The following is a 16,520-nucleotide window of genomic DNA, read 5'->3' as shown; positions in this document are numbered from 1 at the left end:
GGATAGTTTATAAAATAAGTAAATTTAATTTATGTTTTTAATATCAAACACCTGTCACAAGTAGCTGCCAGGAACAGTATAGACTCTATGGTTTATACAATATATCCGATGTTTCAATACCATATATTATACGTTACAAAAATAAAAAACAATCAAACTACTATATGTAGTAACGACACTACATATACTTAAGATTGAGCAAAATAAACCTTATATAGTAATGTCAATTTTCATCATTTTTAACATGATCTCAAGTCTCATTTATTCTGCATTTTTTCAATCCTTTTTTTTTAATATCAATGATTCAACTGTTTATATGACATTATATTATTAACGTTTATGTTGACACGAAAACGTAGAACCAAAACCATTCACATAATAGCATGTTTAAAATTTAAATCCAATCACATTTTACCTGACAATTTAAAATCATTATCTATCTAAATTAATTATCAGGCATAATTCATATCAAATACAGAACTAAAAGAATATTGCTACGTAATTGTTCCATATGATATAAGGTAGGTGTGAATGACATCTCTACAGGAGGGAGATATATAATGCAGAGGCACTTCGATATGGATGCAAAGAAGAACAGGTGAACATACAGTTAACAATGAAACTTACACACACTTCTGTTTTTATGTTTTTAATGCTTGGAACTTTTGTCCATACCTGGCCATGGAGAATTCCAAAACAGTACTTACAAATTATTCAACGTAAGTAATTTTTATACCGTTAAGTTCTTATTACTATTTTATATCTTTCAACTATGTTAGACGTTTATAAACATCGCTAAAACTACTGTCGCCTTAATTAAAACTTTGTTGAAAATGCAGGAAATTATAAATAAAAAAAACAATCACAATATACTATGATTACCCTTAGTTTTATTGAACCTTTTGTTAATCCGTTTCCACTAAAACGGACATATTAGGCATTGTATTTTTTCTTACATCAAACACTGTGGTCACCATTGGATTGAAAATTTATACAGTTAATCTTTTCGTTTAAATTGTTAGACTTTGAGTAATACCTGCTACCATTGAAACGATATAAAAGAATTGTGGAAACGAAATTATGCTTTTGATTGTAATCGTTTAGTGATCAGCTAGTATCCTCCGTCCCACTTTAAAAAAGGGGGCAATGAGTATTGTGAATTAGGCATTTTTTCATCAAGACTAGCTTGCTTTCGATATCTGACCATTACAAGAATATTATTTTAAACAGCAACTATATCTACAGTGTTCAGTATATTTCCCATTTTCTTTAAAAGAGAAGTGTTTTTCATGAGTATGCTTTGCGGTTTTTAAAACGTTGCAATATCTGGGGAAATATTATAATTGTGGTTAACCTTTTCTAAACATAAAGTAACAATTTTGTCGAATTTCTTCAAGTAAAAGGAATATTTAATTTAGCTACAGGATAAGTGGCACAAATGGACCGATTTTACACAAAAAAATAACGTGAACATTTTGATTAGATTTATAAAGAGCACACGCATTATCCAAAATAATCCTTTAATCAACTAGTAGATAAATATAATCCACATGCTATGTGAATATCTCATTGGGCGAGGAATATGCTGTTTATCCTTTCTGAACTTGGTTTAAGTAAAATGAGGAAGATAATTTCGTCATTTTACTGAATTAACTCTCGAATTAAAGCTGTATAATCAATGAAAATAGAATAGCTTTATCACGAAAATTAGCACTATTAGATTCAAGGTTTAATTCTGCAATTTTTTGTTAATTTGAAATAAAAGTTAAGCCCAAAATCGTATATTCTTTTATCGTATTGACAAAAGACTAAAGGGACACATTATGAATTCAGATGATAACGATTATGGTAATAATTATAAATTAAATAATAACTATTTAAACGATTTAAAAATTTTCGAAATACTAAGGATGTTCTATTCGGGAATAGATTACCTCAGCTGTATTTGACAAAACCTTTCGAAATTTTTAGATTCCCATACCTAAGCTGTGTTTGATAAAACCTTTTGGAATTTTGGGTCATCAAAGCTCTTCAGTTTCATTTTTCTTCATACTTTAATTGGTCTATTCAACTTTTGTTATTAGAGCTTCACTAATGAGTCTTTTATAGACGAAACGCGCGTCTGGCGCAAATACAAAATTTCAATCCTGGTATCTATGATGAGTTTATTATAGACGAAACGCGAGTCTGGCGTACACAACTTTAATCCTGGTATTTATATGGTGAGTTTATTAGCAAGAAATGATGCAAATGTGATTTTCATGAAGTATGAAAAATTCCGAGTTTCAGTTTGAGGTGTACGTTGATATATTAAGATCAAAATAAAGATAACTCAGTTAATGTTTTATCAAAGAGTAAGTGACAATACTCTAAAAGCATCACATTTGCTGATCTTGTATTACAGTTTTGACGCTGATCTTGTATTACAGTTTTGAAGTAAAAAATGACGGGTTTTTTTTTGCTTTAAATCGAATATTTCAAAAAAATAAAATTAACGAATGACCTCAATTCTTGTGTTGCGGAAATTTCTGAAATAAAAAGTTCTTTGTAAATATTTTTTTACTTATTTATCTGATTTGCGTCAAATGCTGAAAATAACTTTTCCTCTATATGTGACAACGACAATTTTATACTTTTCTAACTATCCGTACCTATTAAAAAGAATGTTTGGTTAATGATATTTAATGGTTCTCATATCCAATGCAAAAACAATGCTCCAAAGTCTCTGTCATGGCCTTCGGATTTAAAAACATTATCAAGGTTTTACAATGTCGCTGTGTTTTATGGTTATTTTAGTTAAACGAGGGCATGTTCATCTCGAAATTAGGACAACCATTATAGGGGTATGTTCTCCCATCAAGGTTAATCGACTTTTGACATGAGTTATCAAACAAGATTCGTCTTCAAATCTATCTTCTGATTTGTCATGATGAGAAAAAACTAAATAGTGAAAAAAACTTTAATTTCTACAAAATAAAATACATATTTCATTGTTAATGTCGAGTTATTTATGGCCTCAAGTTAATAAAATTATGTGGCTTGAAAATAAGTGCGTCATTTCGACGACATGAGAGTTAGCAATATCATAATGGCTATCAGATGTAAAGTATATGAACAATACCGGTGCAACTGCATCCTTCATAGACATTCAAAATTGTTTTGGACCTTAATCAATTCAGCGGTAAATATATGTGTGTATATGATTACATAGTTACATTGCCTTGCATGGTTCTTTCCAATGCAAACCAAACATTTTTTTAATGTAACTCACCTGAAAAGTAGACTTTTTGTGGACATCGCATGCAATATTTAAATAATGCAACTGTGATACAAAGAATATACTGTGGATAAATGCTGGTTACAGTTTTGACGCATACATTTCTATTTTTGTTTAGAGGGAATATTCCAAAGTAGGTTATTTTTTTATTAAGTGTCAACTGAGGTAATTAATTTGGGCAAATTTCATAGTGTGAACACGGCATAAGGTTCCAACTCCCTCAGACAAAGTTGACCTTAGAGTAATTTGACAAATCTTTCTCTTATCCTTTTTGGTCATACAGATCCTCACGTTTCTAAGTATTTATACATCCTCGCTTTAAGTTTGACCTTTCCTAATGAAGGTCAAGCCAGAAAAGTGCATCGGACGCACTATAAAGTGTTAATTTCATTTTGTGAAATTGCATCAGTTAACTATTATCATAGTAATGCCTGTCCGGAAACTTATATAGAAATAAGAAGATGTGACATGAGTGCCAATGAGACAACTCTCCATCCAAGTCACAATGCGTAAAATGTGTAAAAAGTAAACAATTAAAGGTCAAAGTACAGTTATGTACACAATTAAATATCTATATATATATATGTAAGAAATGCGAATCAAATGACAGTTAAGTTATAAAGTAACTTAGCATTATGAAATTCACAATAGCATTATTCTGTGCTTTCAAATATTTGGTAAACACGCGTTTTTATAAAACAGAAATCCGTTCGAATACTCTTGGTAAATTGATAATACGGACATACAGTATTACTAATCAAAACGAGTCTGTTGACTTGAAATCAATGCTACTGTATTCGTGCTGCTATGGATTTGTTTCAAACTGAGTATTGCAATAGCTATAGTGCCTTAATGATAGATCCAGTTTCAAAGATGTAAAATCAGACCGAGTTTTATGTAAACAACTGAAAATGGAAGTTTCTTCCAGAACAAAAACCAATTGACGCTTATTCCCTAGTACGCGAGATATTTGTAGTTACCTCTAGATACTTTTAGGTAATTTGAGTCCTTGAATTGCTGTCTCATTGCCATATATACACAACATCTACTTTTACCCATTGTAGTTTCTGCTAAGTTTTCCTAATCTAGTATCTTGCGCACAAGCATTCAACACAGATGCACGCTACGTTATTGTTTTATTCATAATCATTACTAGTATTTTGGATAAGTGATGTTCATATGTATTTTTGGAAAAACATTCTACCGACCTACCATAAAAAGCTCTCCCAGAAGGGCTTATAGAAAGCATAACTATGAAATAATTGTCAGGTTAATGAACGAAAACTGAAGTTTTTGATCATAAAAACTAGTGTTTCATCACACTTTCTCCTCCTTTCAGTTGTTGATGTAACGTACAGAAAGCACATTAGATACTATCAACCAACAACCAGTAGTCAAAAGAGCTAAGATGAAAAACTAAACATTAAAAGCCTTATCTTTATTAAATTCTTCCATAGATACAAAGATTTGGTTTGTAAGTTTGGCTGTACCTGTAGAAAACTTATTTCAAACGGGATAGTACATTCTAATTTTTACGGAGATGTTGTTAACCGAGCACGGAAATTTAGATACGATCCGGGTAAACTAATCGATCCTTTAAATAAACTTATTCAAAAAAGGTTACTAATTCAACACTGTAATAAGTTCTTTAAATATTGTTTTTATTGGTATAAATATTGATGTTGTTATCAGTAAATTAAAACCAAACTAATATTATTGCACATTCGCGGTTCTACAATCTGTCGATACCTGCATTTTGGCATTGCACAAGGTCGTGTTTTTCTCTGACTGTTAATGACGTCTTTATACTAAATCCATTGGATGTTGGATGTGTGCTGATTGATATTTTAGTCTTAGATACATGATTTTTTAGTAGGTGTTATTGGCTTTGAACCAGCTGTCAGTAATTGCGAGTACTCTCATATCAGTACTTAGTGTCTTTTGTTGTTGTAGGGATGTATAAATACCTGTCACGTCGGGTCTGTGTTTTTGTTACTTGTTTTTCTGCTTTGTATCGATCTGATGAGTTAAGTCCTTTTCAACTTATTTGTATAGCTTTTTCATATGTTGTACTGTTAAACCACTGTCCAAGGTAAGGGGAGGGGTCGACGTCCTCTAACATGTTTAACCCCGCCACATTCTGTATTGGCCTGTCCCAAGCCAGGAGCCTCTAATTTCGTGGTTGTCTTTTGTTGCTGTACATCATATTTATATTTCGTTCATTGTTTTTTTTTACATAAATCAAGCCGTTAGTTTTCTCGTTTGAATTGTTTTACGTTTCATTTCGGGGCCTTTCATAGCTGACTATGGTGCGGTGACCTTCAGTTGTTAACTTGTATATCATTTGGTCTCTGCTAAAGAGTTGTCTCATTGGCAATTATACCTCATCTTCTCATTTTCATATTTACACTTCTATCAAAGTACATGAACCATGACAGAGAGGCGAGAACCATTAAACTGTATTGGGCTTGAGATTCAAATGGCCTAATAGCCGTCCATGAATATAGCCAATCAAGATATATTTTTACGTCAACAATATACTAATAAGAAAACATGGAAACTGTTGATTCTTCGTAAAAGAGGGACAAAAGATACCAGAGGAACAGTCAAACTCACAGATCGAAAACAAACTGACAACGCCATGGCCAAAAATAAAAAGACAAACAAACAAATAATAGTACAGATGACACAACATTGAAAACTAAAGACCAAGCAGCACGAACCCCACCAAAAAACTGGGGGTGATCTCAGGTGCCAGGAAGGGTAAGCAGATCCTGCTCCACATGTGGCACCCGTCGTGTTGCTCATGTTAGTACAAACCCGGTAAATAGTCTAATTCGGTAGGTCACATTCGTGAAAAGGGAACGGGATTGTCGTTACGACATTAGGAACATATTCGTTATCATTTGTGAAACGGATATTCCATAACGGTCAACCAACTCGTGATGGCGTCCGTAAAATTTACAAAGGGATGATTTCAACTTCACCATTTGGAACTCTTGGTTTAATAGCTTCCTTGTGAGCAGCAACCCTCTATCAAGGAAATCATGATAGGAAATACAAGCCCGGGAATATCGTATCAATTGGGAGATATAAGTGCAAGGGAACACGACCCACGAGTCATGCTTCGTAACTTTAAATACAGGCACTGTAGAGCTGCAACTTAAATTATAAGTCTGAAGTACATTTTTTACGAAATACATATTCTTCAAAATTTCCAACAAAATAAGTAGAGGTCAATAACAGAATTGATACACTGAAAAACACCATTTAGACGTCAAAATTGATATACATAACTAAGAACTGTGAAACAAACTTATGTTAATAATTATTCTCACTCATTCTATTGAATATCATAAACCTTATCAATCATTTAGCACAATTTTATTTATGCAATCGCCATAGACCACAAACTAAAATATAGCTTTCATTAGTCGGATAATGCCTTTCCTCGTCGTCTTAATCTAGGGTTGAAACAAAGTATATGTGGCATGTAGTTTAATACCTTGCAGATCAGCTGTTTTTGTCATTCGAAGAGGATTGTGGTGCTGTCCTAAGTCAGGAACCTGATGTTCAGTGGTGTTGATGTGGTTCATAAGTGTTTCTCGTTCTTTATATAGAGTTAGACCGTTGGTTTCCTGTTTGAATAGTTTTACACTAGTCATTTTTGGGGCCCTTTATAGCTTGCTGTTCGGTGTGAGCCAAGGCTCCGTGTTGAAGGCCGTACTTTGACCTATAATGGTTTACTTTTACCAATTGTGACTTGGATGGAGAGTTGTCTCATTGGCACTCATATATCTACTTACAATGCAGTCACATCAATATGCTTTATTTTATTTTATACGTCTTCATATATGACAAATTTACGACAGACTTTTTCCATCGGATAACATAGGACAATGCAGGGATAACGCAATCATTGTACTTCGTCTAAAATTTAAGCCAGCAATGTTTAGATCTGTAAATTTCCCTCAGCGAGATTTGAACCATTGCCTCTGTTTTTATTACTGGTATTATTTATAAGTAAACAAAAAAGGTCATGATAATGTCTGAATCTATGTTATGAGATGGTATATAATGTCTTAATATGTATCAAACAAAAAAAAAATACAAAAAAATATTTGTGTAAATCAACTCATTTGCAGTTAGTTAGTTAGTTAATAATTAAACTTCATATTCCCCTTTGACTGTAATATAAAGTTTTAATGTCAAATATTTATTTTTCAATAATAACTGGTGAGGTTTCAGCACTCAGTCAATAACTCAATAACACTAATAACTATTTATCAAATATATAACACAAATATAAATTTTAAGAGGGAGATTGCCTCTCCAATCTAATTAAAATATCGATTTCTGATTTCTTTATTCTCATACGACAAGCACACGAGTTCCAATAGATCTGAATTTTAATAAGATTGGTTGCCTCCTTTAACTCACCGTTATGTTGAATAACCAATGCATAATGCACAAAGAGAAATATATAAAATAGTATTAAATTATTCGATTCGTTTTGTATGAAAAGGAATTTGTATAGCCTTTGCATCTTTGTTTAATTCCTTTGCTTAAAAGTACAAATGATGTTTAGATACTAAACTACACTGACTTGAAAGCATAAAAGACAACTAGGATTGTTTCATTCGTTAAAGAATAGACAAGCAACTTTAAAATGAACTTTGTTTTTTTTTCTGTACTGACGATTCAAAGCGTGTCCTATAATCTGGGCGTTCGTCTATTTTGAGAAAAATATGATGACCCGTCTAGATATTTTATTTTTGATTATTCTGTGGTCTTTGACTCCTCTTGCGTTGTCGTTTAACCCACATCTCCTTTTATTAATATCAACACGACTTAATTAAAAACAAAGGTTATCTGTTTCCTCAACAGTGAGAATGGTGGGCGGGTATCAAAGAAGTGAAGAAAATTCAATATTCGAAATTATTCATTTTAGTTTCAAAACTGCTTTTGTCTCAGTTTTCTCTGTCGTTATTTCTACTTATACCAGCTTCTGCTTAATTTGTGATAAAAACGAAACTAGATTAACTGAATGAAATCAGTTGGCAAAAAAATGATCAGAGAGAATACGGTTTCTTTACGGAAGTACATAAAATCCCTGAACATCATTATTTAATGGGTGGATTCAACAATGTCGTGACATGACGGAGATGTCCTTTAAAAAAACGGTTTTGGTTTTAAATGAGCTCTGAGATTGCGCAACATCATTTACAATGAAAAAGATTGAATTTCTCATTTATTCTCTGAAAATGGGATTAATGTATGATCATAATCAACCCACTTTTGTTGCGTATCAATATTTTTTTGTCTATTATATTTTTGCATTAAAGTGAATATAAAAAATATTCAAGATCATACACAGGAACGACTTATTACTTATTTAACAATAGAAAGAACAGAAAACATCAATTTAATTCGAAAATTCAAAAAAAAAATCTTCTACGATTTGGTGTCAGAAGGACTGATGGGTTAATTTCTTGTTTTGTTGTTTAAAGTCACCTTAGAAAGAACAATTTGATGAAGCTTTAAAGTTTGCTAGTAATTTAACCATAATCATGTAATCTTATTTTAGACAATAGACAATAGACAATACTTTATTATTAACCCTTAGACACATAGCTGTACAAGAGGACATCAAATATACACATAAACACATTTTTATACTCAATACATTTACACTAAACACAATAATGCATGCATGGTAAAATACAGCAAAATGTCAATTTACAAATCACCATAACATTCAACTAAAAAAAACCAAACATAAATCATAAGTATCGTGTAAGTATTTTAAAAAATATTGCTAAGTTTTTGTAAAAGAGGGACAAAAGATACCAGAGGGACAGTCAAACTCACAGATCGAAAACAAACTGACAACGCCATGGCCAAAAATAAAAAGACAAACAGACAAATAGTAGTACAGATGACACAACATTGAAAACTAAAGACTAAGCTACACGAACCCCACAAAAACTGGGGGTGATCTCAGGTTCTCCGGAAGGGTAAGCAGATCCTGCTCCACATGAGGCACCCGTCGTATTGCTTATGTTATTACAAATCCGGTAAATAGTCTAATTCGGTAGGTCACATTCACGAAAAGGGAACGGGATTGTAGTTACGACATAAGGAACATATCCGATATCATCTGTGAAACGGTTATTCCATAACGGTCAACCATCTCGTGATTGCTCCGTAAAATTTACGAAGGGATGATTTCAACTTCACCATTTGGAACTTTTGGTTTAATAGCTTCCTTGTGAGCAGCAATCCTCTATCAAGGAAATCATGATAGGAAATACAAGCCCGGGAATATCGTATCAATTGGGAGATATATACTCCGTATGCAGGCGCTGCTGGAATGTTGCTACATAGAAATGGAAAGTTCACAATTGGGAATTTTGTTTTCAACCGAAAGTAAAGTTCTACATGACAAAATATTAACAAAGTACTGAAGTACTGAACATCAGATGACCGCAAGTTCTTGTGGATGGTCAAAAGCACTTGTCACAGAAAAAAATCACATCTCTATACCTGAAACTGAGGTTAATGTACAGAGATATATTTTTTTCTGAGACAAGTTCGTGCTTGGATGATGAATAAATGACAGGATATTCAACCTCACCGTAATAACTATTATATTGTAGTGATACAAATCAGTATACACTGGTTTGTTGTTGTATATTATATTAATATAACAGTTACATATATATATATAATTTTCATCCATTTGTATATCATTCTATTATACTACTCTAATAATAGTGCAGTGTAAGTGCATGGATGACACTCTTCTGTAAAAATTCGATTTTTCTAAAAGATTGGATATGAGCAGGCATTCATATTTTCCCGCAAAAACAATTACAGAGTTACCGGTCCTTGCCGGGATTATCGCAAAATGTTTTTTTAGATATTCTTCCGCATGCTTTAACACAATTTTTCGGTACGTGTGCATATATATTATCAATGATTTTTTACTTATATATATATATATATCTAACGACAAAACATTTTCATATTATTAATTTATGTTCTTAACAAAAATATTTTTATCAGTATTCATTGAAGTGATGTATTTATAACAAGCGATAAGGAATGTTAGTTTGCACTCGTTAATATCCGCGTATTTATCATGTTTATAGATCGGTTAGAAACCCAAAACGAAAGTTACGTAATGGAAATCTAGGCGATAGCAATACATCGGAATGCCCTCACGGTCATCCCGATGTAAAAAGCTGTTTTAATTTGTACTCCGTTAGATTTGCAGTATAATATTGTTGTATATATTTATTTCTAAGCAGTTTCATTTCCTGTTTTTGACGAAAGCACACAGAAGATTCGAATTGAATAATTATATTGTATATTAATGTTTGAAATTGTTCTGTCTAAGTTAAGTTAAAGTGCATTTTCTATTAATTTGTTTCTAATAAATCTGTATTAAAGGGGCATTAGCTACGAGATATAATAAAAATAAAATATGATTTTTTTGTTTGTTCAATCATTAATGAAAGTGAAATAGTGAAATAACAATTAGCTTCTAGCAGCCAGTTTGGTTCAGTTTTGTCAAAATAAGCTAAGAAACAATGCTGCTGAATTATTCATTTGCAAGTGAATAATTCGACCTCATGGAATCCGTATTGATGTGACCTTCAATTTAACCCCTTCACTGGAGATGGGTTACGCATATATTCAGCTATATAAAGGAAACGAATGTCAACATTGAAAGTGAAACAAGGTTAAACCATTTGGTTGACTAATTCGATCCACAAAATATCTTTCTTATACAGGTAGAAACGACGATAAACACACTTTTTAACCTACAATATGAAATCAAACAGACCTAGAAAAATCCAATTGCACGTGGTTTCTATCCATTTTTATATTTCTATTAATTTTTATACCGTCGGCAGTCTTCGGAGGTTATCTCGACGGTTTATTAAATAACGTCTAGACAAAAATACACAAGAAATGTTGATACATATTATCGAATCCATGCACTGTTAAATGTTTATTTTAGACTTTTTGTAATTTGGATATACGTTGTAGTATGTTATAAATCAAATATGAGAATTTGAGTCAAATCGGTGAACATGAATTTGACAGCTAATGCCCCTTTAAACTTTTATATTCCTTTTTCCGAGAATACTTAGACCACTCGGCCAAAAAGGCCCCAACAGACGAAAAACGATATTCGGTGTTATTTGTTTTGTCCTACCTTAATATTACTCTGGTTTTACTATAAAAACAACTTTTTCTCTGTCTAACAATTACTTCTAATCATATTCTAGTTTGTCACTTACGTAAAATACCAAAGTAAACGCACACAACCCTTTTTGAGGAAACGACCCTTATCAGGCCTTATCAGGTACGCTGGACGCAAAACATTTAGATTGAGAATCAAATATACTGGTACGTGAAAAAGGTATCTGTAGATATATCTGCGTTCGATGAGCATACCTAGTTTGCATTGTCAACCTGAACAACACTCAAATGTAACAGTTGATTACCAGAAAAGCTTAAATTCTGCAAAAAATCGGTCAACCAGAACGCAAACTCGATCAGTAACTTGAAATTAAAACTAATAGTAATTAACATTCAGGTTGAATTATAGGAACATTTGTTAGAATAGAAAGGTTAAATTACGGAATAATGGCTTTTGTTTAGAAAATATACCCTGAATTAAATGTATCTTTTGTAATTATACATGTCGTATTACCAAAGCAAAAACAAAACTTGTACTTTTTATGGATGACAATGGGAATAACGTCTCGGAGAATTATTTTAAAGTCTGTTTAATTACCGGAAAATATTCTAATTGCATACAACACAATATTAACGTTGATATAAGACATCCGATGCTTGGGATCATTTGTCGTAAAGGTAAATAATTTATGGATTTAATATGTATGGATCTTTCAAAGACAATTACAACATCACAGACAAGTTATACATGTAATTATGTAACAGAATTATGATTGAAATTTATGCACTCTTAGAGAATTTCTATTATCGTCTGTTCATACAATTAAAGATGTAACATATGTAAAGCATCCTTTCAAAACAAATAGTGCAGGTGTACTGGCTAGTCATATTAACTGCGTAATAATAAACGATACACAGGTACTGGTAATTTAAAATAGCGACTCGAAGCAATCGTACAATTTGAGTGTATACATATAGCTGACTATACGGTATGGATTTTGCTCATTGTTGAAGGTCGTACGGTGACCTATAGTTGTTAACTTCTATGTCATTTGGTCTCTGGTGGAGAGTTGTCTCATTTGCAATCATACCACGTCTTCTTATTTTTATACATATGGAAAAGAAGAATCAAGACAACACACAAACAACTATCCACAAACTTTACACGAAAAAAAAACGGAGCAACACGATTCACGTCAAATCCAGGGATTAGTTAAGGTGCTCCTGGATGGCAGGCAGTTCTTGCTCGAATAGTGCCCGCCGTCACGTTCGACACTTTGCAGGATCTAATAATAAACAAAACTAAAAAAAATGAGAGACACTAAAACATTCTTTGTATGTATTCCGCTTGTTATTAATTTCGCGCTTTAGAATAGAAAAATAACATGAAAAAAAGAGAATATAGGTTGTTTTAGTACTCAGTAAATTTATTATTCATCATTACAAATTCAATCTGATTAGAATTTCTAACTCCGTCAAAATAAGGTAATCTGTAATTAAATCTACTCCAAAAATACAAACATAAAAAAAAAATATCAGTTTAAATCTTATTCATCGTTATAGCAACAATTGATGAATAATATTATATATGTATGTGTGTATGTTTGTGCGTGAAGGAACAACCATTAATAGATAATGGCGAGTCGGGAAGATGAATGCATTCGAAAATTGCATTGGTTAAAACAAGGGTCGAGTAAAACTGCTTTAGGAGTGATTTGTAAACCAAAGATTTCCATCGCAGTAAGACTGATATTTTTTCTGCTTTTTATTTAGGAAGTAAAGCAATTTCGATGCTCATATAGGCATGTTTAGAATATCTAAAGTGTGAATATAATTATTAAGGAGGATAGAAAAGACAAAATATTGAATCATTAAGATCGTCATCAGTTTTCGTTCTCATGGTATATATGAACTTATTATTGAGATAAATTTCTACACTCGGTTCTATTTAGAGATTGCCATATTGTATAGATATCTGACAAATGTTGAAAACACATCTTGCCATCAAGTTGTCTTCTCTTGTTTATAGTGTTTTTATTTTACTGTCTCGCTAACGTATAATTCACAAAGTCTTTCATTCTTAACGTTAGGTATGTTCTAGATATGTCTCTAAAAAAGTACTAGTGTTGTTGAAATTTTAAGCAGAAACTGATAGCTTTTAAACCATATAATAGGACAAATGTAAGATATAAAAAATCCAGTCAGATTCTGTGCGATCAGCGAGGAACCAACACTCACTTGCCCTCCTTTTTTATTACATGGTTTACTCAGTTTCATATAAAGAGAATGAGGATGAATGTTTCATGTAATGATAGCGTTGAAAATCTCTTGTAATTTATTTAATGTATAATTACTCTTTTTCTAGAGTGCCATTGTCCATCAAAATGTGTATGGAAACTGCGGTCTTGCCTACAGACAGGAAAATGTGAACTCTGTCGGAAACCACCATATGGAAAACGACAGGTTAGTTTTATACTAGTATCTTATACTTCTCAAAATTCTAGAGCAAATGGAAAATACTTAGTTCCCGCCAAAACATTTCATACATTTGTACTTGCAGAGATACAGTGGACAATAAATTCGTAAAAAAAAACCCAGTTCTACTAATTTTCTTCAATATTGATATGTTTTGCCACCGAAGTTTACGTTTTTTAAGATATATGTGAAGACAAAAACTACGTTAATTCGTGACAACATCTTCCAACGAAATATCGTTTACGAAGTTACTGAATATACGTCGAATGAACTTGAATGATTTATACAACAAAATAAAAACGAATTCGGAAATTCCATAGAATAGGTAGAAATGGTAGATGTATCAGAGAAATCTTCATTTAAAGTGATTTTTTAAATACTCTTTTCGACTTTTCTTGTCAAAATTCTATATATTGACTAATTTCCAATTTATCTCTGAAACCTGAAGTTAAATATACTTTTTTCCGATAAATGTTTTAATTACTTCCAGCTGTCCTATTTGTAATGATACACTTATATAGATAAACCAATGAAAAAGATATCAAAATACTCGTATATAAGTATATGCCATATATAATATAGTATATAAATCTCGTGTTTAAAGAGAGACGAAATATACCAAAGGGATATTCAAACTTTTAAATAGAAAACAACTGACAATGCCACGGCAAAAACCGATAAACGATCAAAATACAAAGAACAGTACATAGAAAACTAAAGACTGAGTAACACAAACACCCCAAAAAAACCGGGGATGATGATCTCAGGTGCTCCGGAAAAGTAAGCAGATCCTGCTCTACATGTGGCATCCGTCGTGTTGCTCATATTTTTATCATAAAGTTTTATATAGTTTTATAAAAAAAAAAATATTTCAATTGCAGGATTCCCACATGTCAGCCATTGAATCCTCAGATTATCGCAAGCAAAAGACGTTTGAAGATTTACCTATGATTGTTCTGTAATAAACAGATTTGTCCGAAAGGGAAATTCAGCTCATCGTTTTATATGCTGTTTTTTTTTAAATAGATTTTTATTGAAATTATTTGTTATCATTTGAAAGGTATGGCATACACCATCCATCCCAATGTTATTAGAATAACTACCATAATATTTATATGAATGGAAAGCAGTAAATTTACCAGTAAATATAACATGATCCGAGTTTAATGAACTTAATAAGCATAGTATTGCGTAAAATACACGTATACTATAAAAATAAGGAGATGTGGTATGATTGCCAATGAGACAGCTATCCACCAAAGTTCAAATGAAGTGGATGTTACGTAAGAAATTAAAGGCAACTGCACGGTATTCAACAATGAGAAAAACCTATACCGTATAGTAGGCTGTAAAAGACCCCTACATGGAAAATACCGAGTATGAAACAATTCAATTGAGAAAACTAACGGCCTTATTTATAACAGCAATTTACGAAAAACAAATATAACATACATAAACCAACGACAACCACTGAGCTACAGGCTCCTGACTTAGGACAGGCACATAAAGAATGTGGCGGAGTGAAACATGTTTCATTGGCACTCATACCACATCTCCTTATATATATATTGAAGGCTCCAATCATCCCCTAACAGTGATGTAATAGTACAACATAAGAACAAGCTGTACAAATCAATTGAAAAGGGCTTAACTCACAAAGCAGAAAAACAATTACTAGCAACACAAACACAGACCGGACGTGGCAGAGTATTTATACATCCCACATAACTAAAAAGACACAAAAAAAACATCTGAGAGTACTCGCAGCAGAGACATATATACACATGTGTATATATGTCTCTGCTCGCAGTTACTGACAGCTAGTTCAAAACCAATAACAACTAATAAATCAAAGTACTGAAGTACTGAACATCGGATGACCGCAGGTTCTTGTGTATGGTCAAAAGCACATGTCACAGAAACAGATCACATCTCTATACCTGAAACTGAGGTAAATTTACAGAGATTTTTTTTTCTGATACAAGTTCCTGCTTGGATGATGAATAAATGACAGGAAATTCAACCTCACCGTAATAACTATTATATTGTAGTGATACAAATCAGTATACCTTAGACTATTATACTAATATAATTATAGTTCCAGAGAATACACTGGTTTGTTGTTATATATTATATTAATATTACGGTTGCATGTATATATAATTTTCATCTATTTGTATATCATTCTATTCTACTATTATTATAGTGCAGTGCAAGTGCATGGTGGACACTCTTCTGTAAAAAAAATCAAAGCCTTAAAGGCTGTAAAAGCAATTGTTGCCATGTTAATGCTTTGTGGACTTTTATTTTTCATCCATATATATAAGAATTAAACCTGACAGGACAGGAGTGTTGACTAGTGAGAAGCAAGACGGTTTTAACTTTATATCAATAAAAGACTTTAGCAGGAAATCATTTTAAATATGTTTTATATTTCACAAGGAGACAACAAGTTTACCAGGCTAAAGTTGGGGTTAATTATACATGTGCTGAAACATATAACTAAAAAAAAATCAATATGGATTGTCCCCTGGTAGTGTTTGTAACTGGGCAA

At 32.1% G+C, this 16,520-nt stretch overlaps 1 long non-coding RNA gene across 1 annotated transcript; it reads left to right on the top strand.

Moving 5' to 3' along the window:
* The first annotated feature begins 498 nt into the window (after nucleotides 1-498).
* Nucleotides 499-15,005, top strand: LOC127704212 (uncharacterized). The gene is made up of 3 exons (XR_007983184.1): nucleotides 499-719; nucleotides 13,857-13,954; nucleotides 14,848-15,005. It is a non-coding gene; the product is annotated as an uncharacterized LOC127704212 (long non-coding RNA).
* The last annotated feature ends 1,515 nt before the right edge of the window (nucleotides 15,006-16,520 follow it).

Source organism: Mytilus californianus, unplaced genomic scaffold (assembly GCF_021869535.1).
Source record: "Mytilus californianus isolate M0D057914Y unplaced genomic scaffold, xbMytCali1.0.p SCAF_6, whole genome shotgun sequence".
Taxonomy (NCBI): domain Eukaryota; kingdom Metazoa; phylum Mollusca; class Bivalvia; order Mytilida; family Mytilidae; genus Mytilus; species Mytilus californianus.
Note: the sequence above shows the minus strand (reverse complement) of the source record. Positions and strands in the feature narration are given on the sequence as shown.